General features: G+C 36.4%; 1 protein-coding gene across 1 annotated transcript in view; it reads left to right on the plus strand.

Annotated features, from left to right (window-relative positions):
- Positions 1-4: 4 nt before the first annotated feature.
- Positions 5-23,807, plus strand: part of CCSER1 (coiled-coil serine rich protein 1) — a 155,770-nt gene continuing 131,967 nt past the window's right edge. Inside the window, exon 1 of the mRNA XM_019632816.1 lies at positions 5-249. The gene's annotated coding sequence lies outside the window, so the exon portion shown is untranslated. The remainder of the gene's footprint in view (positions 250-23,807) is intronic.

Below are 23,807 nucleotides of genomic sequence, written 5' to 3' on the forward strand. Positions count from 1 at the left end.
CTCTAACATGACTGACTGGGAAGCGGTGGCTCAGGCAGAGTAGCTCTGCTGGCGCAAGCAAGGAAGAGCAGCAGGATTATTAAATAACGCAGCTCGACTCTGCAACTGGGAGTGGAGAGAAGGAGCCCAACAGCCGAAAAGGGAAGGGAGGGCATAGGAGGGGGTCCAGGGAAGACACCCCCGTGCCCCGAAGACATAAATCACTGAGTGCCCAGGAGGAGCCTTAACAAGCAGCGAGGAGCCTTCAAGGTAGTAACGCCCGCGGTGGCCCCCGCACCCGGAGGGTCGCGCGAGTCGTGTCGCCGCTGCACCGGGGCCGGCCCCTGGCGGACACCGGGTTGACCGCCGGGCAGGTGACCGCGCCGTGCCCAGGACGCCCCCGAGCAGCCCCCGCCCAGGCCTGGGGAGACGGCTGTGGGCCCAGCGCGCGTGGCGCGGAGACCTGGCCTTGCGGGTGGGGTGGGAGGGAGGCGGACGCGCTCGCTCGCTGCCGGCCCGCGACTCCTGGCGCGCTGCGTGGCCTTTTCCTCCGGGCTCCTGAGCGCTCTGCTTCCCGGGGCCGCGGCCGCCGCTCCGGGGCGATGCGGAACGTGGCCGGCCAAGGAGGCAAGAGTTGGCTCAGGCTCCGTGCCGCTCCCCTCCATCGCCGCCCGTGTCCCGCAGGTAGGGGCTGCCGGCCGGTGCTGGCGCCCGGGGCTGCTGCGGGCGCCCGGGCGGGGGTGGCGCCGAGGAGGAGGGAGAGGAGGGAGGGGGCTGGGAGCCCCGGGCTCCCAGTGGAGCCGCAGTGCCTGCGCCGGGACCGCCTCTTGCCTCGCCTGCTTGTCCTCTGGCGCTAGCTTCCTGGATCGGAGGCAAGACCCTCCCCAGCGACAGCAGGAACAGCAGCGACTTAGTGTGAACACATTGCTTTGTGGTGGCGTGTCAGTGGTTCCAGGCAGGGTGTGTGCCTGTTCTTGTGGCTAGAGCTCCTGACTATGCGTTGATTCACCTGAAAAGAAAATTAGTCCTGAACCCAAACCGCAGGTGGCCCCTTGGGCCCTCTCATCTCTGGGCTCGTTTCCCAGGGACTTACGCGCGGTGCCATCTAGGGGTAGGGGCGCGCACAAGGGTGACGGAGGGTTTTGTGAATGGTGCCTCTCTGCGTGGAGGCTGAGCTTTGCTGATGTAAAGGAGGAGGTATCCGGAGTGAGAAGAAAGGCTATTTATGGCCAAGAGTTGTGAAATTTCTCGGGGTTTCCTTCATTGTATTTTGAGCTTGTTTCTCTCTCCTTCTCTCCTCCTTTCTCTCTCCTCCTCTCTCCCACCTCCCCCTTTTTATTTCTCAGAATAAGAATTTCTCGAAGCAATTCTGCTTTCCCCCTGCTCTCTTTCTGTCGTCAAGACCTGGAATATGCAAGGAAGTCAGAAAATCACTTGTCTTTTACAGGTGGAAAGAAGGCTTCTTAGGATTCTCTTAGAAGCTCTCTTGCGCTTTAATGTTTTTGTGTACTTATTCTCCACTCTTCTTAACTCTTCAGGCCATCAATAGGCCCACAGGACAGAACGTACCTACTTGGTTTCAACAGCTTTCATTTCTGTTATCTTTATAGTTCACTACTTTCTCACTGAAAGGTAACACATACCCTCCAACCCCACACTTAACCTTAAGAAAGGCTATTAAAAATGATGTACACATATTTTACTAGAAAGCTGGTTTTATTAAAAGCTTTGGGAAGGAAAGAGAAAGAGACACATAGCTGAGTTTATATTGATTACTACTGATTAAAAACTAGCTACTAAAAAATGTAAAATGTTATTAATCTAGGCTACAACGGTTTGTTTTGGTTTCACTTTCTATTTGAACAGGCACAGATTCCAAGGGCATAACTTGAATCTTAGAGATGACTTAGCGTCTACCAACTATGTGTTAGCAAACTTGTTTGTTCTTAAAAGTTAGCAACCTTGTGCTTTTATAGAACCCATGACTGGGTTGTGACTGAGATAGTAGGGCAGTGTCATTTTAAATTGGGATGTCTCTATGGACTGTCAAGCGCAGTGTTTTTAAAACATTGAAATTCTGTGTTGCAACCACCCCTTCAATAATTTCACAGAAAAGAAAAAGAAGTAAACTAGTCAGCCTATTGTCAGTGATTTGGTTTCCTTTGGTATTAATTAAGGGGCTCCTTATTTTGATCAAAAGATGCTGTTTGTTTCCTCTCCAGAGCGCAAGTAGTTTTCCTTACCAGTTCTGTTCATTTAGAAGACAAAGCAGAGTCAAGGATGGGTTATTTTGATTGGGTTATGTTCATATTGGTGCGAAATAAATTTTCAACATTGGAGCATGTGCAGTTTTATCAGTTCCCTGTTATTACTTATCCTGAGAGCCCCACTGAGTGTTGCTACATTAACTTTCCTGAATCATTGAAATTTTAAAATATATTTGATGAACTGTATTATTGCCATCACTAAAAAGTCACATTTATAAATATTTTGTTCTCTGACACTGCCAGAGAATCAGCAACTGTTTATTATGTTAGTGATATATTATTGATACTATAGGATGTACATTTGCAACAAAGTCATGATGTGGAAAATAACAAATGTATTCTATTTTATAGTTACTCAACTCTTGATGGCATTTTATTGTTCAGCATAGCACTGATAACGAATGGCCTGTCACAGGCAGCATACTCCCTAGGCATGGAGAGCTAGGACTCCCTTGCTCCTTGCCCTCCAGGTGCTTACTTTCCAGTTGGGAGGAATCGGATGCTCATGCTTGAGCAGAGTTAACTGCCCATGCCAGAAAGAGATTGCATATCTAATAAGGGCTGTAGGAGTTCAGAGCACTGACAATAACTTTTGGTACTGGGTTGTGTTTGAAAAGGCTTTAGGGGAAAGGCTTTAGGGGAAAGTAAGATTTGCTTGGTCTTGATCTTAAAGGATATATAGGATTAGTGGCTTATAGCTGAGAATATGAGGTAGAAAATGCATCTCAGAATTATAGAAAAGAACCAGAGGTAGAAAGGAAGATAAGTTTGTTTTGCAATAGATTTAGATATTGCAAAGTGGTTGAATTTGTTGTGCCAAGTGCAGCGTGAGCCTGCTTTTGATGTAAACTCTATTCTTGGAATTAATTCTGACTACATATTTTTATATCATAGAAGATAAATCTTTGAGTTTATATTGTCTTTTAATGATCGAAATGCTCGACATACGTGTATATTTGTAAACAATACTTAAAATTTTTAAGTACACCACATCACACTGAAGTGTTGAATTTGGTATTAATAACAAAGTGGCACATACAAACTCTTTATAGCAAGGTATTTGGGGTACATCCTTAACCAGTCCTCCTTAGGTTTGCTCTAAAGGAAAAAAAGTATGAGGTATATAAGAGCACAACTGTATTGATAGTGAGCATTTGTGGAATGCTTAATATTTTATTCTTCATACAAAATGTGTAACCCATTAAATAATGTATTTTCTATCATGCTTTTATTTTAAGTAATTAGAGTATATCCACATAGTAGTTCATCTATCCTGACATTATTTTCCATTGCTATAGCGCTATAATGAAGTTGTAGAGCTTGTGGGGAACAATTTTAGATTGTAGTTACAATTTTAAAGATATTTTAACTATCTTCTGGGAAATAGATTGTATTAATAATAGGAACATTAATAATAATAATAATGTCCTGTCTGTAAGCATTATGAACTTAGTTATTTTTTGTTTGTATATATGTTTGTTTTTGTAAATACACAAAATTGTTTGCATTTCCCAATTTTAAGAATACTAGGGGAAATAATCTGAATTGCCTTTGAGCCTGTCTGTTCAATATGACACTCCAGAAGTATGCTATGGTGACAGTAAAGAAATAGTACAAATATTAGATATGACTTTCAGTAAATAACAGAGTAGAATTACTTTCAGCTTAGTTGATTTAAAAGATTTTCATATATATTTTTTGTTGACAGCGAATAGATAAGAGTTATTACAAAACTGAAAAACCTATTAAATCACCAATTTCTTATTCGTGCAGGAATGGGATGATTTCCAAGGTAGTCAGAGTACAAACCGGGCTATCTGTTAATTGGTCTCTTTTGAGATTGGTTTTGGACTGTATGTCACAGGTATATCGCTTTGATAATGTAATCTCTCTTATTGTATGACTGACAGCTTTTTCATGATTTCCCTACTGAATAGTGACAAAATCTGTTCGCTTTATATTGAGAACATATGCTCCTATCAGCAATAGTATCTTCACTATATCAGTTAACAATAAAATACGAAGTCTGGGATGAGATAAGCAGTGTGAAAAAATGGGGAGATTGATGAAAAACACTACAAAAGAAACATACTTCAACATGTAGCTTAAACTAAATATAACAAAGCGTAAAAATGATCAGTCTAAACTGCAGCGGATACAGTACCAAGATATTGCCATCCATTTTTATTTTAATATGACCATATTTCATTTTAAGAATTTTCATGTGGGCCCAATAAAACGGCAAAAGAAATGGTGGTTGAAAACGTGTGCCTGGATCTATGGTATGATATTAAAAAACTTTTTTTAAGCAATCTGCTTAGATATTTGACAGACGAAGTTTATTGTTGCACCAAATTGTGGCCCGGTACCTAGATTAACTTAAAATGCAGCTTTTGGTTTTGCATTATTTATATAGCATTAGCAATTTTTAAATTCGATTAACTGATTAAAATATTTGAATACCATAACTATGTTCTGGAACTCAATAAAATCTAAAGCTCATTTATAAGGAAATATCGTATTTTCTAATGGCAAATTCTTAACCTAGAGCAGTAGTCCTTGAAATTTGGTTCCCTGAGAAGCAGCTCTGGGGAACTTGTTAAAATGCCAATCCCACCACAGACTGACTGAATCAGAAACTCTGGGATGGGGTCCTCTGTGTGACTCTTCTGCACTCTAACGTTTGAGAACCACATACCTAGAGTATTGTACACCAAAACCTGAAGGCTGTGTCTTCTGCCCATTGTGTATCTAAGTACTTTCTTCGACTGGTAGAAATAGCTAAAGTTTAGCTATTTAGACCTGGAAGATGCCATGTTACTCTCTCCATCAGAAGATTTGCATCTTAACTTTATTTTAAAAAATTTCAGTGACTTTGTAATCCCTGTGCGCATATTTGCTGTTGATTGGGGAAGCAATGCATAAGTAGAATTTAACAGGATAGTAATGACTCAGGCTGGACTTTATTGATAGTTATTTATAAAGCCCCAAATATGCAGAGTGTACAAAGGTTGATCATTTTCTGTTTAGTTTTGTTGACTCTTATGTGATATTTTTGGTCTTGGCATGTAGTAATCATCTTTATTTGTATAAGATTACAGTTATTTTAGCTGTACAATAATAGTATCACACGCATGGAGTGTTCTAGAAGTCTTATTGCTGAAATAAATTTTAGATCACATCTCTACATCTTTCAAGATTATAGATAATGTGTCCACATCCTGTATATATTTTAGTATCCCTCTCACTCCCTTTCCTTCACCCCTCCTCCCTCTCTGCCTCACTTCTTGCCTCTCTCTTTCCCTTCCGGCTACCACCATCTATCTCTCTGTTATAGATATATTCTCGCTCATCCCTTCCTTCCTTAAGGAAACCCTTCTTGGCCTCCTTTGCTACACCAGTTACCCTATTATATATTGTTTTACTTCCATGTTCCTCTACCTTGTGGTACTTATGGTAATTTTATTCTTAATGTTTATTTTTGTAATTGGTTCTGTATTGTATCATCAGGGATTAACATTGCCCAATACATACTAGATATCCAATAAATATTGTTTGGATAACTGTATGCCTTCATTCTATGGATGTTTCATGTTTTTCCAAAGAAAGACACTCTAAGAAAGACTTTCATATAGAGTCCTAGAACATACTATATGTGATATAGGTATTGCTTTCCCTTCTACTTTGCAAACAATGACATATTTTTTAAAGCAACAACAGCAATGGCTACAATGTGCTGAGCACTTCCTAATGATGAGCAGTTTATATGTGTTATGCCATGTGATTCATCTAATATTATAAAGATGTTTTCATGTATATTTTAGAGACGAGGAAACTGAGACTTTGCTATGGTCTGTCAAGCTATCTAAACCAGAGTTTGATTTTTTTTTATTACAATGAAGCAGAAATTATGAAATCATTAGACAAAGTGTGAAGGAGTGTGGCTTCTCTTTGTTCCTGATGTAACTTAGGGCCCAGCACTATCTGTGCATTATCTGCCCTGTTGCCATCATCTTCCATGATGCTGTTGTTGCTTCTTGGATAATTGGAAGAAGTGATGAAGGACTTGAAAAGCTAAAGCTCCCACCTTCTTGTTGTTTTTTTCAATACTGATATTTTGTACCCTCAGTACCACTCAGTCACAATTCTCTTACATATCTGGTCAGAATCTCCCAACTCAGTGGAAATTGAAGTTGTGACGAGTATAATTTCAAGAATGAGTGCCATCATGTAGAAAATGTTCAAACACTAGATAGTCTCCATATTTGGAGATACACAGCTTATCTTTATCTTCTGGAAAGTTTCACTCAGTTCTGAGTACCTTGCTTAAGCCAAGTTGATCTTAGGTGCAGTCTATTAATCCGGTTTGTCTGCCGTGAGAAGGAAATATCACAAGGCGATATCAATTTAGTTTCTTTTGGCATTTCCTCTTCAATTCATTTATTTAAATGTGGGTTAAATCAGTGTTCAAATGTTTATAACAAAGAAAATATTTAAAGGCTGATTCTGTAGAAGTCAGTGGCTAATCGAAGTTAAATTTGATGATCCTGAAGCCCTCTACCAGACTAACTGTATGGAGTTATATATTTTATATTGATGAAATCAGTCAATAACATGAATAACAGTAGATGCATTATATCAAGAAGAAAAAAATAATTGGTTGTTTAACTGAGTATTTCAGATATTGCCTATTTTGTAGCTTTTATCAAAATCTGTTTCTGTTGTTGGAATAATTTAATCATTAACTGGACCCTCACCGTGCCCCTGAATCAGGACCAATCCTCCTATATAGTGGGAAGATTGACTGGTTTCTACTCCAACACTTTGGGACTTAACATTAAGCCACACTTGATGTCAGCTCTAATGTTATAACATATGTATAGTATGCTTCTTTATTATAACTGAAACTCATCTCTCACCTAATATTTTTCCATGCATCTTGGTAAATTACTTACCTTAATAAATTATTATTATTTCTCCTGTTGTTTGAGCAAGGCTTTTTTGACAGAGCCTTCTTTGTTTCTTTCAAGGCTGGGAGCCTCCCTCTGAAATCATCTCATTTCCTGAGTCCTTTTATATGCCAGCACACTGCTCCTAAAATACCACTTTCCTGAATCTTTAAACATTGCCAGCTGCTAGAGGTATGCTAAATTTCCAGGACTCACTCTTGAACCTCGACGATGCCAACTACTTAGGGCATATTGCCATACCTCCAGATATTCAGGCTGGTTGGACTTTTTGGAGCATTTACGGCTGGGTCTCTATGGCACTTCCCAGACCGCGCTGCTAGCCTAGTTCTGGGTTCTGGCCATCACCAGACTGCCTCATTTTGCTACATGTTATCTCCCCTTACCTGGCTGTGTCCCACTATAGAGCTACCTCATTCATCATCACTGACAACACACATTTTGTAAATGCTTATTTTGTATAAGTCATTCTGTTTAAAAAAGAATGTGCCTCCTATGGTTCCTGAACAGGGTAATCCACAACAAATGAAATGCATTCTTGCCTGTCTTGTTTGGTACCCAAATGTGATATGTGTATACAGATATATACAGAATGTGCATGTGAATTCTTTAGTATTTCCCTGTTTCTCCTTTGCTAGTTGTTAATTCAAGATGATCTGGTTCTCCTCCATTCTCCTTCATAACCTTATTTGAACATGATATGTTTGGAATGTAGAACAGCTGAAGAAACACACTCCAGATGGTACGGTGCCTCCTCTAATTTTTCCCATTTGTTGTTGAAACCTAGTGGTATTCTTGTGTTCAAGAAGTATTTGTTAAGCCAGGTGTACTACCCTAATTCAACTCTTCTGGGTGTCTTAGCAATATACCTTAATTAACAACCAAATTTAGGCTAGCGTGTCATATTTCTTATGTGCCTATTCACTGCAATTAGCTCTTTCCTAGAAATAGGTAAATAACTGTGATTCCGTTAATGAGTTGCTATTGCTGTGTGTATGTGGGTTCTTTATTTTTTGTATGTTTATTTTTTACAACAGTAGGAGATAACTATCAGAAACCTTTATCGGGTTTGCAAATTAGACCAAACAAGTATACGTGAATAAAGACATGGAAGAAATAAATCCAAATGTAGGCTTTAACATTCTAGGTAATTCCTCCTTTAGAAACTACTTTTATGTTTGTTTGGTTGGTTTTTGGTTATTTATAGATATACAAATGATCAGAGCATTAACTCTGAATATATGAACTATGGTTACTCAGTAGTACTCCTTTATAAATAATATTCAGTATTCTTCTGGGCATTCAGGGAAAGTTTGAAGGCAGAAAAGCATACAGATATTCCAGAAACATCAGATGAGATGGTTAGGAAAAGGAAGAAAATGACTTTAAACCAAATCGAATTCAGTAGTGGAAATGGAGACTAAGAATAACTTACTACAGGTAAAGTTTCAAAATATCTTATTGATAACAAAATGATAGGTGTGTACATCAGATTCCTAAACATTCAAAAGAATGTTACCTATTGGTCAGATAGCTCAAGGATAGTTATTTGATTTTGTTTTCAGTTTTTAATATTATATTCATGTATAAACAGACTCAAGAACACTAAAAGTATACATTAATAAATTAATTACTCCAAAGTTAGAATACACCTCCTATAGGATTAAAAAATGAAGTATAGATTACTAAAATGGGCCATCAAAAAACAGTACAAATTTTATGCACAACAATAATATAAATGTATAACAACATTATTGCTAAAATCAACTTGAAAGCATATTTCCTACAGCATACCTCAAGGTGTAAATATAGTGGTATTCTGAAATGACAAAGCACTCTACAGTGGAAGGGTCTAGGGGTTGATTAGAGGGAGAGTGTAGTATGAACTATCTCTGGGGGAATTGTGAGGGTCCCAGGTCTAAAGGCTGTCAAAACAGGAAGAGATTAAGATCCTACACTGCTAACTGTTAGCAAGGAGAAGGAAGGAATTGCCTCCCAGGGTATTTCTAAGGAATGTTGGGTTCATTGGATGATGATAGAAAAAACAACCCCAGAAGTCTAATGCAGGAAAGGGATGGATGAGGTACTTTAAAAACCAAAGAGTTATAATTTCAGTATGGGACAGATTGGTAAATTTGAAGTTCTGGATATCTTCCAGTCCCCCTTCCAATCTGCTAGAACTGTTTTCCAGTTGCCTTTGATGCAAGGGAGCTATCCAGGGTACTAGACTCCTGCTGAACTGGTCTTTGAAAATTGCGCAACATATTTTGTTGCTTTTGTGTTTCCTAATCCCATGGCCTGATGTTGGCAGACACTATATCATTCACATGGAGTGACTAACCTTCCATCATTTGGTTTATTCCAGTGGGTCCTTCAAGGCTCAATTCAAATGTTAATTCAAGGAAGCCTGCCCCAACCCCATGCAAGAAGCCTTTTCTGAGTTTCATAACAGCCTGTGTGTATCACTATCACATCTCCATTTAAAGTATCATAATTCACGGCTTGCTTGTACTTCATGCCCACTAGATTGTGAGCTCTAGAGGGCAGGAATTTTGTATTTTATTCTCTTTTTCAAGCAGGGGGTCTAAATCAGTGATGTGAAGATCCTCAGTAATTGATAAAGGAGTGAATACTGCTTAAGAGTGACTTGGATTTTGCCCATCTCGTGTGAGATACTCCCTGTGTCAGCAACTGTCCTGGGTCACATCTAGGTTCACTTTGAATATTAGCCTCCGTGGCTTTTTCATGAGCTGAAAATTTGCTCGTAACTTGGAACTGAGTAGCCTAAAATGGCTAAAAGCATGATTAAACTGAAAGGACTGGAGGGATTCTAGGAACTATGGCCTATATGCCCATGCTAATTAGGAGAGTGGGGGGTCAAAGGAGAGTCTGGTTTATCACGTCCTCAAACCAGAATCCAGCACATCCACTGCACATTCACTTTTAAGGCTTCGGGAATACGGCCTTTCCTCTCATTTCTCATAACCCAGATCTGCATGTTAAAATCTCTGTAAATCTGAGGTCATGTGAGGCTGACAGTATTTTTTCATTCAGTAAACAAATGTTACTAAGCCCTGTGTATATGTTGGTTACAAAACATATGGTTCTTGTCCTCCTGAAACATATAGTTTAGTTCCCACTTGCAGTACCCATATTATCCATGGCTCTTGGCGAGAATGGACATTGGTAGACTTGTGTTCTCTGTCTTCTTGGAGCCACATTAATGATCTGGACAGTCATAAAGAGTAAGTAGGCTTTCTTCCAGGACTCGCCCTCCACACATGTTATTGCTCTTAATGTCCTTCGTGGTAATAATTAGCTACATCATTGTAGAAACACACATTTATTTACATGTAATACATTCTGTCCCTGGTGTGATACTGACTTACTAATAACTTTTACATGATGTTGGTAATTTGTGTGCCTGTTTATATCTTCCCTTATTGGGATATTTCAAGAATAGTAAGATACCACAGTTTCTCTTTTGTTCAGAAATTCCCTGCATTTTACAAGTGCAGGAACCATAAGAAATGGTTGCATGGCCTTTTGTGGGGGATGTTTTCACTTTGTAGTTTTCCCTTTCACTCTTTTTAAGTATATGTACTACATATCTGTAGGTCATGTGTCTCTCTTTCCTGTTTTGTTTTGTTTTTCTTTTACCTATTGTTGGCAGTAATGTTTCAACTTGTGTAAAAAGAGAAGCTTTATTTTTTAATGATTTTTCCCCCTTGGAAACTAGTTATATAACTCGGAGAAATAATATGGATTTAGAATAACTTAGATGTAAAAGACAGGATTTTTAAAGTGTAAAAAATGAGTAAAACAAAAGTTTTCTTTAACCATCCCCCAAAAAACTCATAGTTTGGAAAATTAATTATTTTTTTGCTAAATACGTATTTAGAATTGTGCCCAGTAATATGATTATCATTGGTTTTAGGGATTAAAAGCCACTAGAGCCATTTTTATAATAGTCCTAGAGATGAAACACTCCTATAAAAACTATGTTTAATCTATCTCAAAGAAAAGTTGCCTTAAAACTGTTTCAAGAGTGAGTATGACAGGTGCTTACTGGTTAGGTGTTTTATAATGAAACTGTTAAGAGAAAGGCATGAATTTTAGCAATCATGTGAATCATTTGTGTTGTGTGTGCATAGCCCCAGGAACCCTCAGCACTCATTCACACCTAGAACTCTGTAGGGACCAAAAGTGATGATTACCTCTGATGTAGAGTGTGGTCAGGAAAAGATGGGGGCCTGCTGTGATTACATTCTTCTTTTCTTCTTCAATAGAAGAAGCTAATGAGTTTACACTTCCATCAATACCAGTTTAAAACCCTGTACAAATATCACTGAGTTAAAATATTTTTACTAGAATATTATTTGACGTTAGTTCAAAAGTTGGATCAATCTTTGTTAAACCTGTGTATATGCAAACATACATGTACATAGTAACATAATGTCTTAAAATAGGACCTGTCTTGTCTAAATTTTTTCTAATAATGTTGGTATTTTTCTTTTCTTTTCTTTTTTTTTTTTTCTGAGGGAGATGGTTAAATCAGTCAGTGCTCTTCTGAAAAACAGAACCAGTAGTGTATAAGAAGATTTATTTTAAGGAATTGGCTCACATGATTGTGGAAGCTGGCAAATCTGAAATCTGTAGAACAGGCCAGTAGGCTAGAAACTCAGACAGGATTTCTGTGTTACAGTTTGAGGCAGAGTTCCTTCTTCTCCAAGAAATTTCAGTTTTTTCTTCAAAGGCCTTCAACTGATTGGATGAGACCCACTCACATCATTGAAGGTAATCTACTTTGCTTAAAGACAATGACTCCAGATCATTAATCATATTTACGAACACTTTCACAGGAACATCTAGATTAGTGTTTGACCAAACAATTGAACACCATAGCTAAGCCAAACTGACATACAATTTAACCATCACAGGGGATGAGGTATAATATGTTAACAAGCCCTTTCTGGTTTACGTGATAAGTCGATGTACACATGTTTTTCCTTTGGCCATAGATAATTTAGCATTAGTCAGTTATTGGTATTTGTAGTCATAGGTCATCATTCATTTGTTCCTTATTCATTTTGTAATCATTTATTTATTAAGAATGCACTATCTGCAAGAGACAATGCCAGGCAATTGAATAATTTAAAGAAAATGAATGACAGAGGCCCTGTCTTCTAAGTGTATTAATTTTAGTAGAAGATCAACAAGTATATTAGATGGCTGTATAAGTAAATTTCAAGAGTGAAAATGTACATTTTTCAACCTTGTCAATTAAATGTCATTTTCTCCATGAGCAACCAAAAAAGAGATCATGTCAATGGATAATAGGATAAATTACTATACTTATTAGTTGAAGTATAACTCATGTAAAATTGGATTATGAAAGGTATGCTTGCCCACTGCAGGTCAACTTCATTTACACAATGTTGGCCGTGAATACATTCATTTTAGCACTTTAAAGGATTTGTATTTGTATTCAACCTATGCAAAGGTGATTCAGTCTATACTCAAACAGGTCTGAAGAAAGGACTGTCATGTTGTATTGATAACCTTGCTCTTCATATAGCATAGAACAACACACATCTTCTTTACTGTCTCTAAATGGGTATTTTCTCATGGCACTTTCTCATTCCATAACTGCATTTTGTTTCTTATTCAATGAATGTGAACTGTCTGTCTGACTTCTGAGGCCCTCCGTAAGCTCACCACACCTTGTTAATTCAAACATAAATCTTCTATTTTGTTAAGGTCTTGTAACTTACAGCACCCTCCCAGAGGCAGCATATGTATTTAATCCTTTCTTGTTATGCAAATCCAAGCTGTCATTACAGGCCAAACTCCATGAAACCTTCCATGAGGACCTGAACCTGCCTGGGGAGTTTCCTGTGCTGCACTCTGAGTTGTGGGCAATACCTAGTTGGCACCAGACAATTAAGTATAGTCTGTTCCGCTACAACGCATTTTTCTGTAATGTGAATTAGCTTCTACACAATGGATAAATAGGGGAATTATGTTAGTAAAATGTGGAAGTTGCTTCACGTGTGCTTTTTTTCCCCCCAGCATATTAATATTTAGCTAAAGCCAATAATGCAACAATAGATGACCAACTACCCAACAGAAAAACAAATAGATTGAAAGATATGAACTGGCAGCTTATAAAAGAGGAAACTCATAGGAAAGTAAACATTCTCAATCTTATTAATAATTAGGAAATGTGAATTAAAACAGTGGCATGTCATTTCGTAGTATTCATAATGATGGACATTAAGATTTGGCATTACTTAGTTTTGGTAGGAATGCAAAGTAGTGTTAGTATGCATTTCTTGTGAGAGTAATCATTATATACACTTTGGATACCCCTTTGGTAATATCTAGTAAATTTAAAGATATGAAGAGTCAATAATCAAACAGTTCCACTCTTAGGTTTTACAAGAAATTCACTTGTGTATTAGAATACCTTAAAAAAAAAGTTCAAATGCAGCATTTTTTAAAATAATGAATAACTGGCAACAATCTTAATTACTATTCCCAGATATATGTTTATAAGAGTTTAAAACCATTTATTTTAGTCTTAAACATGCAAATCAAAGTTACATATTGTATATGGCTGCATAATATGTATAGAAATGCATGTTGTGTACCAAATTCTATGTAGTGATTTTGTCTTGGGAGGGAGAAAGGAAAAATAATGACTGTAAATGAGCTGTATTAGCTGCTTGATTTAACATAGAGTAGAATAATATTTGTTCGTTTTACCAGGGGAATAAGCTGATGCTCAGAGAGGTTGTGAGTTGCCCAGCCACTCAACTGGAGCTGTGCCGCAGGTCCCATGTTCGCTGTCAGTGTGCTGATATCCGTAATACACGTGAACTGTAAACTCCTTTCAACTGCATTCTCCCAAACACTGTGATTTGTATGCCCATCGCTTATAAGGTCACTTTGGCACCCAAGCTATAAGATAAATTTTAAAAAAATTAAAGATAGAAGCTAATTGTCAGTTTGTTTCATTTATTACTTCTTCTCCATAAATTAACAATTGGAGTTTGTTCCTTGAAATCTCACTGTAGTGTAGCTCGCAGCTTTTCTGAATGTGCTCCCATACTTTGCCTGGTCAAGTTTATAACTAGGTCATGTTCACATTCTTACCAGGGCAAATGTAATGTAGACGGCAGCCTTTACTATTCATTGAATTAATTGTAATTTCAAACATGATGTCTGCTCTTTCCCATCTAATAAAATTTGTAGGGGACTAAATTATTTTAAGTGGAACATCATTAAGTCAAGTACATATGGGTTACCGTGTACTTCTCGTAACATTGATCCCACCGCCAACTATTAATAATTGCTTCAATGTCACTGCCTTGGATATAAGTTAGTTGATATTTTTGTAGATTCTGATTTAGTCAATGCACATAGTGAAGCAACTGGGTAAATACTTGTTTTAAGTAGTGAGGAAAAATAAATGATAAAGTAGTGGAATATAATTGAAATATACGTAGTGGTCATTTCAGGCATAGAATGCCAACTGGATTCTTAAGTGATCTTGGCAATTTAGAATGCTTAGACAATACAGTAGGATAGCATATGAGTTTTACGCCTTCCATGTATCTAGCACAATTACATGAAATCGGTTTCAGATATTCAGACTAGTATTGTAATCACTAAGTAATATGCCTGTGGAAAATTTTCATTTAAAATATTTTAAGTCTTAGTTCCCCCTTTGAGACTTCAAATGTTCCATTTATTCATTTTGATTAGTTACATGCTTTCTTGTATTATCCAATAATTAAACTGTTATTATCTAACATTCTAAAAATCAGCCTAAGGGATCAGCTTACTGAAATTACTTAACTGCTTGAGAAATATTTTTACAAAGTTTTAGGACCATTATTATGTTTGAGTAAATAAAGGCTATTTTCTGGCTACATATAATTTTGATAAGAAAAGTTTGATGGCCAATAAACTTCCAGCTATCAAGTAATATGATAAAATATAAAATAATTTAATTCTATTTGCTTTCCAGATGGTATTTGAAATACGAATTCTATTCTTTTGTTATCTTCTACCCTAAAATATTTTGATATCATAGGACCCGATTTGAGATTTCAAATCAAAATCTGAGAGTAGAGCACTTTTCCAATTTACCAGACAAAATACATCATTTTTTATGCAGAGAGTAATCTCAATTTAGTGAATATAGAATGTCACAGAATCAAAATAACACTTAAATAATTAGTTACATTATAAAACAAATCTGGGAAGGCTGAAAGAAACAATAACTGTAGTATGTCTGCCTTTTGTATTATATGTTATTGCCTTTAAAATAAAATTTCATTGCTATACCAATGTTCTCTTCAGTCCTATCTGGATTCACATTTCCCATAGACTTGGGCTGACTATGTATTTAGCATTTCAATACCTATTGAACTAAAAGTGATTTTGCTTTTTAAATTCACAATCTGGATGTAGGAACTGACTACAAATGTCTAAATGTTAGAGGAATATTATCTTTATGCAAACATTGTTTTAAAGACCGTGCTATAGATGTTTCATTATTGTTTTAACTATATTAATACGTTTTTATCTGTGAAGTGTCTCACTGTCAAACTTACATATTTTTTCCTTTACTATGTCTTCATCCTTTGGGGATCTTTAACACTGGAGTCAAAGCTTAACATCCTTTGCTTAATGTGTGCAATGAAAACAAAATCAAATTCTACAGATTATGTAAATTAAAAGTAAGACCAGAGTTTTCATATTGTGATGATCCGTGCACTCATAGGCATTTTCCTAAGATGCATTTTTTTTTTTGTGACAATAACCAGTGATGGAAAGATTTTCCCCCTTTCCTTTCCTGAAATAATCTGTGAACCACTATTACAGTTACATAACTTTGTAGTTGGAATTTGCTGAAAGCTAACTGCTATTAGGTAGCTAGGAAGTAGCATTCTAACCTCCCTCAGACTTAAATTGCAAATAAATTTTAAATGAGAAAAAAATGTTTCAAAGTAAAATATTCAACTAAAATAGTGAACAAGTTGGATAAGTACTGTTCTTTTTTTCATACATGATTGCATAAACCCCTTATTTTTTACATTCTTGTATTGCTGGTCTTTTGAAAAGTGGGACCAAATTTATATAGCACAGATGTAGAATTTTAATCTACAGTGCAAGAATAGAAGATCAGAGGAATATTTTAATATGTAAAGTGTCTTTAAATTTTTGTAGAGTATAAAATAATCCTTTCTCCCAATTATGCTTTTTCTTATGTTTAAATTTAACAGATGTAAAGGGTATGATCTCTAGATCATTTTTTTTTTCTTCTTTAAGTCATCTGTCCTGTATTACTTACTACCCCTGAGTTAGCCTGGAAAAACAATTGCCATCCTTCTAGTCGCTCACAAGTTTGGTCTGCCACCTTGTACTTGGTTCAAGAAGTAGATCACCAGAAAGGTGTGAGTTAAACAATAAAAGAGGGAGGTGGGGTTGGAAGATTTAGTTTAGTATTGATATTTTTATTAACTGTTTGAATTTGGCTAAGGTAAATCAGTGTAACATTATATTAGCTAATTTTGATGTGACCTGATAATGTTCATAAAATATCTTAATAGTTGATTATTTATCCACAGGATAATTCATTTATTAGAACAGCATGTTTTTGAAAATATCTCACTAGAGCATTAATGATTTTCTTTAACTTGAGGATGTGGCACTACTTTGGCCATACTCTTATATGTTTGACTTTTGTCAAATCAACATAAATGCTGTTATTAATCTCTGAAAACACACACAGATTACTTCCTTTTGAAAACACTACAATATCCTTATAAAAGTGTTCAACATATAAGATTAAGTATTCATTTTTATTAACTCCATAATTAAACCATAGTCTTTATTTATTTATTTTTTGTCTTTTTTTTTTTGTCTTCAGGCTACTGCTTCTTGTATTGTGGTAAATTTATTAACTTAGTTGTTTTATTAATTTACTTTGGTTGTTTTATTGATTTAAAAACTTGACACTTATTGAATACATTCTGTGTGCAAGGCACTGCATCTAATTCTCAACTTTCATGGTCTCATTTGATTCTCAGGACAACCCTATGAGATAGGTTGTTTTGAATCTCCATTTTTGTTTGAAAAATGGAAACTCAGAAAAATTAATCAATTTGTCAATGACTTAATAGCTTGTATGTGGTGAAATAAATTACTTCCTTTTATCTGGCATAGCTTTATTATATCAAATAAAGTATTCCATTGTAAAAGGACTTTACAAACCAGAAGTCATTCCTGTTTATTAAAATTTGCATCTTGCACCTATAGATATGAAAGTGATATTGGCAATGTTCAAACACCTAAGTGGCTACTATAAATTATTCTGAAAAATAATTGTATGAAATACATGCCTCAAAACCACTAGTTTTTGGAAAAATAAGTACACTGGAGGCAAGAGGCTTAAAATTTTAGAAAATTACCATGGCAAAATTATATGTTTGAAAAATGAGGTAAATATATCCATAAACACAACAAAGTCATTTTCACATTTATATTGAAAACCAGAAAGGTGATTCTGTTAGTCTGTACCAATGCAGTTCTGTTAAAAGAAAAATAGTATTGCGTAACATTGTGAACTTATAATGTGTAGGTTAGAATGTGATTAATTTTAAGCAAGATAATTTATTAGAAGACTTTCAAAGAGTGAATTTTAGTAATGTTTTTACTTTTAAGATTTTTATTAAAAATATAGTTAGCATACAATATTATATTACTTTCAGGTGTGCACAATAGCTATTCAACATTTATATACCTAAAGAAGTGATCACATTTTTTTAAATTTTATAATTTTTTTTTATTCATCTTAAAGAAGTCCCTCTAACATTCCTGTAATGCTGGCCTGGTGGTGATGAACTATTTTAGCTTTTCCTTGTCTGGGTAGGTCTTTATTTGTCTTTCAATTCTAAATGACCGTCTTGCTGGGTAGAGTACCCTTGATTACAGGCCCTTCCTTTTCATCACTTTGAATATTTCGTGCCAACCCCTTCTGGCCTGCAAAGTTTCTGTTGAGAAATCAGCTGACAATATTATGGGAGCTCCCTTATAAGTTACTAGTTGCTTTTCTCTTGCTGCTTTGAGGGTCCTCTCTTTGTCTTTAACTTTTGCCGTTTTAATTATAATGTGTCTTGGTGTGAGCCTGTTTGGGTTCATCTTTTTAGGGACTCTCTGCGTTTCCTGGACTTGTGTGTCTATTTCTTTTGCTAGGTTAGGAAAGTTTCCAGTCCTTATTTCTTCAGTTACATTCTCAATCCCTTTCTTTCTGTCTTCTCCTTCTGGTACCCCTATGATGCGTATGTTGTTATTCTTGATGTTGTCCCAGTGGTGTCTTAAACTATCCTCATTTTTTTTTCTTGTATTCATTTTTAAATTTTTGCTGTTCTGATTGGTGTTTTCTGCTACCTTGTCTTCCAAACTGCTGATTTAATTCTCTACTTCATCTAATCTGCTGGTGATTTCTTCTAGTGCATTCTCCATTTCAGTTATTGTATTTTTCACTTCTGACTGGTTCTTTTGTATGGTTCCTATGTCCTTTTTTATGCTTGCTATCTCTTTGTTGAAGTTCTCACTAAGTTCCTTGAGCATCTTAATAACCATTGTTTTGAACTCTGTATTTCGTAGGTTGCTTGCTGCCATTTTATTTAGCTCTTTTTTTGGAGTTTTCTTCTGTCCTTCATTTGGGACATATTTCTATATTTCCTCATTTTGGCTGCCTCTCTGTGTTTGTTTCTATGTGTTAGGTAGGGCTGCTATGTCTCCCAGTCTTGGTTGGGTACTCTTAAGTAGTAGGGGTTCTGTGGGGTTCAGTGGCACAGTCTCCCTGAACACCTGAGCCGAGTGCTCCAGGTGTGTCCCTTGTGTGCACTCTGCTGTTATAGTTGAGCCTTGATTGCTGTTGGCATGTCAGTGGGTGGTACTGACCCTCAGGCTGACTGGCTGTGGGGTTTGGCCACATCCACAGCTATGGGTGCTGTATGGGAGGCTTACTGCACAAATGTGATTTGCTCCAGCAGGCTCTGGTGCCTGTTGAGACTGTCCTATGTGTGTGCCACTTGTGGGGCTAATTGGATGGTACTCTGCTGTTATCTGAAGCCAACCTCCAAGTATGTTGGTTCTGGGACTCTTGAGAGGGGTTCTGGTGCAGGACCAGGGCAGCCACTGCCTCTAACTAGCTGGCAAGTACCTGGTAGGAGCTACGAAGTCATCCGTCATTGACCACTACTTGTTCTATACCTGGAGGTGCGTGGGAAGGGCCATAATTTCAACCGAGGACAGCTGCCACTAGTACTGGGTCTGAGGTAGCTCTGCAAAAAGCCAGGACACTCCAAGGCCTGCTGCTACCTGCCAGCTCCCATAAGGTTCAGCTGCTAATAATGCCTTCTGTGGTATGCAAGTTGGGTGAGGGAGGGTCTCAGTGAGTCAGCAGAGTGGAGCAGTAGAGCTCACCAGGCCAATCATGTTCAGATTTGGCCTGTGGGGGCGGGCTCAACACAGGAAAAAATGACACCTGTTTGCCAGCAGCATAAGAGAAGAGTCGCTCGCAGGGAAGATGGGGGTTGTTCCTCCAGTCCTTGCCCGGAAGGTACACAACTCAATCTCTTCCCATATGCCTCCGATGCCACTAGAGTCACCATCCCTCTGCTGGAGCCCAAGGTGAGTGCCGGTGCAGGCTCTTAAAGAGGATGTCTGGGTTTCCCACAGCCTTCTGTCCCATGCAGATGGTTGGGATCCCCACTGTTTCCACAGCCAGATGTTGTGGGGGGGCTCCTCTTCCTGGCACCAGCTTCTGGGCTGGGGAGCCTGGTGTCGGAGGCTGGGGCCTCTCATTCCTTTGGGAAACCTCTCTGGTCAAGATATCTTTCCTAATTTTCAACTGCCACACGTGGCTGTAGGACCAGCTGTTTCTTATCTCCGTTCTTCCTACCAGTCTGGAAGTGACTTATTATCCTTAGTTATAAAACTTCTGTTTCACTAGACTTCAGATGGTTCTCCAGGTTAATTGTTCTGTAATTTAGTTGTAATTTGATGTGTTCACTTGGGAGGCAAGTATAGCATTTATCTACTCTACCATCTTGAATCTCCTCAAATTTTAGTAATTTAACTTTATAAGTTATAGGCACCTTTTGGGAGTTGATGAAATTAATGGTTCTTTATTCCCCCCAAATAAGCAAATGAGCATAAATGAAATAAATAGTGTTTGTAAGTTCCAGTAGTGTGTAGATTTCCTAGAATGCCCATGGATTTACTTTGAAAACCTAACACTAGTCTCTTGAAAATATTCACTCAAAAAATGTTATGTAGAAATCTTTTGCATTGTTCATATACCTGGTTTGATCATATCCTTAATAAAAGATGTGAGTAATGAAATTATTTTAGAATGTGAAAGGTATCTTGCTTTTGCAAGAACTTTCTCTGTACTTCTTGTGGCATCTTTTTAAAAAATCCAGTGATGTTTGTAATTGCAGGTAATATCCAATACTGATAACACTTTTAAATTTACTAACCACTAGTCTAAGAATTTTACACATACTAACTCATTTAGTCCTCACAATAACCTGAGGGAATGATATTTTTCTCATATTACAGATGAAGATGTTGAGGGTTAGAGATGTTAAGTAATAAATAGGTCAAGGTCACATAAGAAGTAGTTTAGTGGGGCCCATAATCTATATTGTTAACCACTTCACTAGATAGACTTAGAGTCTAACTAAAGATTTCTTCATAAATGGTCCCATATTTTCTTGTAAGGCCAAGCCATTTAGTGGCCCTTTCAAAAACAGCGGGAGTCTAATATTGGTGAAATAGAAGTTCACTTCTGTTTCATTGGTAGTTAAATAATACAGTTGATATTCATATTAGAGGTAGTGCTATTTACCCAAGATTAACTCGGAAATAACTTACAGCAGTTGGACTAGTAGATGTCTGATGTTCCTTTTAGTCAAGCTGAATATTTAGTGATTCTTAAAAAAATGTATTCATTTTGGGAGAGGGACGTAACTAATTGAAATTAGAATTAAACTCATGAATAAATAACTTTGTCCTCTATATGACAATTTTGGAAACACTACTTATAATGAACTAAACCATGAAACTTGTTTAGACAATTTAAAATAAGAAATAGGCTTGGTCTTAGCTGAAAATTTTATTTGTACATGGTCGATTTTGAAATTATTTAGAACTTTGCTTAAAATATTTAGTGATGCAGGAAAATTGAGACATTCAATAAAGGGGATACAACAGGCCAATATATTTTTCATATTCAAGTTGTTTGTATTACACTTAAGCAATCACATTATGTTTTTCAGTGTAAAATAGTTAGAAAGTTTATAGATAGTACATAACATAAGAAAGTCTGAAGTCATCAGTGTTTATGCTGACTACCAGAGCTATATTTAATTTTCCAAAGGAATAGAAATCAACATTAATTAGTCTGCATTTTTAATTTATTTTTCAGTTCTTTTGGAAAAAGGACCCCATAGTAATGTCATTTGCAACTGTGGGGGGAAATGTGGGGTTTCACACATTTCTGGTAAGTTCTTGGCTAGACCCTAGTGGGGATACATGTCATAGGTCCTCTCTGTTGCCACTTTAAATGAAACAGATGCATGATTTGTGACCAGTTGTGTATGTGTAGAAACTCACCTTTAAAAACAATATCAGTACTAGCTTGTGAAGCATTGTGAACATAAAAATATTTGTTTATACTCAGGCCTCATTCATCTTTATCACCCCTGTCAATGTCCTGAATGTAATAGTAGCATTTTGTTAAAACCAGTACTAACCAACTTACCACCATGATCTTTCATGTATAGGACACTGTAATTAAAAAGAAAGACCGATATCTAAGTAAGAGAGCTTTACTTGATCTAAATATCTTTATAAAGGCTCAGTTGGTTAAGAGCTCACTCAAGAGTTTGAGCTCTGAGCAACAGCGGTTCGAATCCAGCCCGAGCTGAGCAGCCGCTGAGCTGCCAACAGGTAGCAGGATGACACAGCTAAAAAAAAAAAAATAAATAAAAAAAATAAATAAATAAATAAATAAATAAATAAATAAATATCTTTGTAGAAAACACATTTGATGTAGTGCATACATTCAGTATTTATATATATATGGCTTTAATAAATTGTCTAATTAAGGATCCTAAATAGTTACTAGTTCGGTGAACAAATGTACACATGTATCTGTATATCTAGTATCTATATCTATATCCAAATTATATCTATATCCAAATCTATATCTATCTATCTATCATCTATCTATCTCTGACATTTCTCATCATTTTGATATATTATTTTGTGGTTGGAGTGTATTTAAAATATCATCATTAAAATCTTATCAAATGGATTATTTGTTTTTTATCCTTGTCACAAAGTAAAGCATTTGATTTAATAAAAGCTTCCACAACCATGACAAAGAGTTGCTCAGTTGATTAGCATGAATGAAAATATGAAAGATTTAAAGCGAAACTTTCAAAGCAATTAGAACTAAAGTCCTACTATCACTGAATAATGAAAATCTGTACCTAGAACACTTTTAATATATTCTCATTACTATATTTTAGATTTATCAAAAAACATGATGACACAGGGTTTCTGCAAAAAGATATATTTATAATGTTCAATTCAGGAATTGTTTATTTAAATACAATATGTCCAATATTGAATTATTTGAAAATGTTTAATTTTAAAGTGATTATATAGGGTTTAAAAAATCTATGTGGGACAATTTTCTATATAATTTAAAATTTAAACTATGCATTTAGAGTGGTATACAGATATTGAAGCTGAAAAAGAGGTTAGCAGTTATTTAATATTAATATATACTTTTAATGCATTTAAATGTTTAAAATCTAAAACACATTGATAGAGTTTCAGAATATTTTGTGTGATTAAGAAGACACTTGGTGCAAAGAATAACCTGGAGAGAAAACTCACATAATCATTTTATATTTTTATTAAAACATAATTGATTCTAGGAGATAACTACATAGATTGATTTCTCCCGTTTGTTCAGTTTTTCAATATTAAACAGTTATTTATCCTATCTTAACAATGTATGAGGCATTATGAAAGATACCAAGATCAACTCGACATGGATTTGGCATTGATGGGCTTGTGTTCTAAGGAGGTAGTTACGACAAATACACAATACACCCTAACACATTAAGTAGGTAGAATGCAAATACCATAGAAATGCATATAAAAAGCTGTGTGATTTGAAAGGAGAGATTTTCTTCATCTATATATTCTATTGTAATTTGGTTATGAAATATATATATATATATATATATATATATATATATATATATATATAAATTTGAAATATTTTTGCCTATTAGTAGTAATCGAAGTATCTTAACACAGGGACTTTATTGGGCCCTATAACTAGAAGAGTTCTCATGGAGAACAGTGAACAGAAATAGTTCATTCAGAGCATCTACTCTATTTCTCTCTGATGTTATCAGCTCTGCTCTTTTTCTTGACTGGTAGGAGGGTGGCAGGAGTAAATTCTGAGACTCACAACTTGTGCATC

Source organism: Hipposideros armiger, unplaced genomic scaffold (assembly GCF_001890085.2).
Source record: "Hipposideros armiger isolate ML-2016 unplaced genomic scaffold, ASM189008v1 scaffold_1178, whole genome shotgun sequence".
Lineage (NCBI taxonomy): Eukaryota > Metazoa > Chordata > Mammalia > Chiroptera > Hipposideridae > Hipposideros > Hipposideros armiger.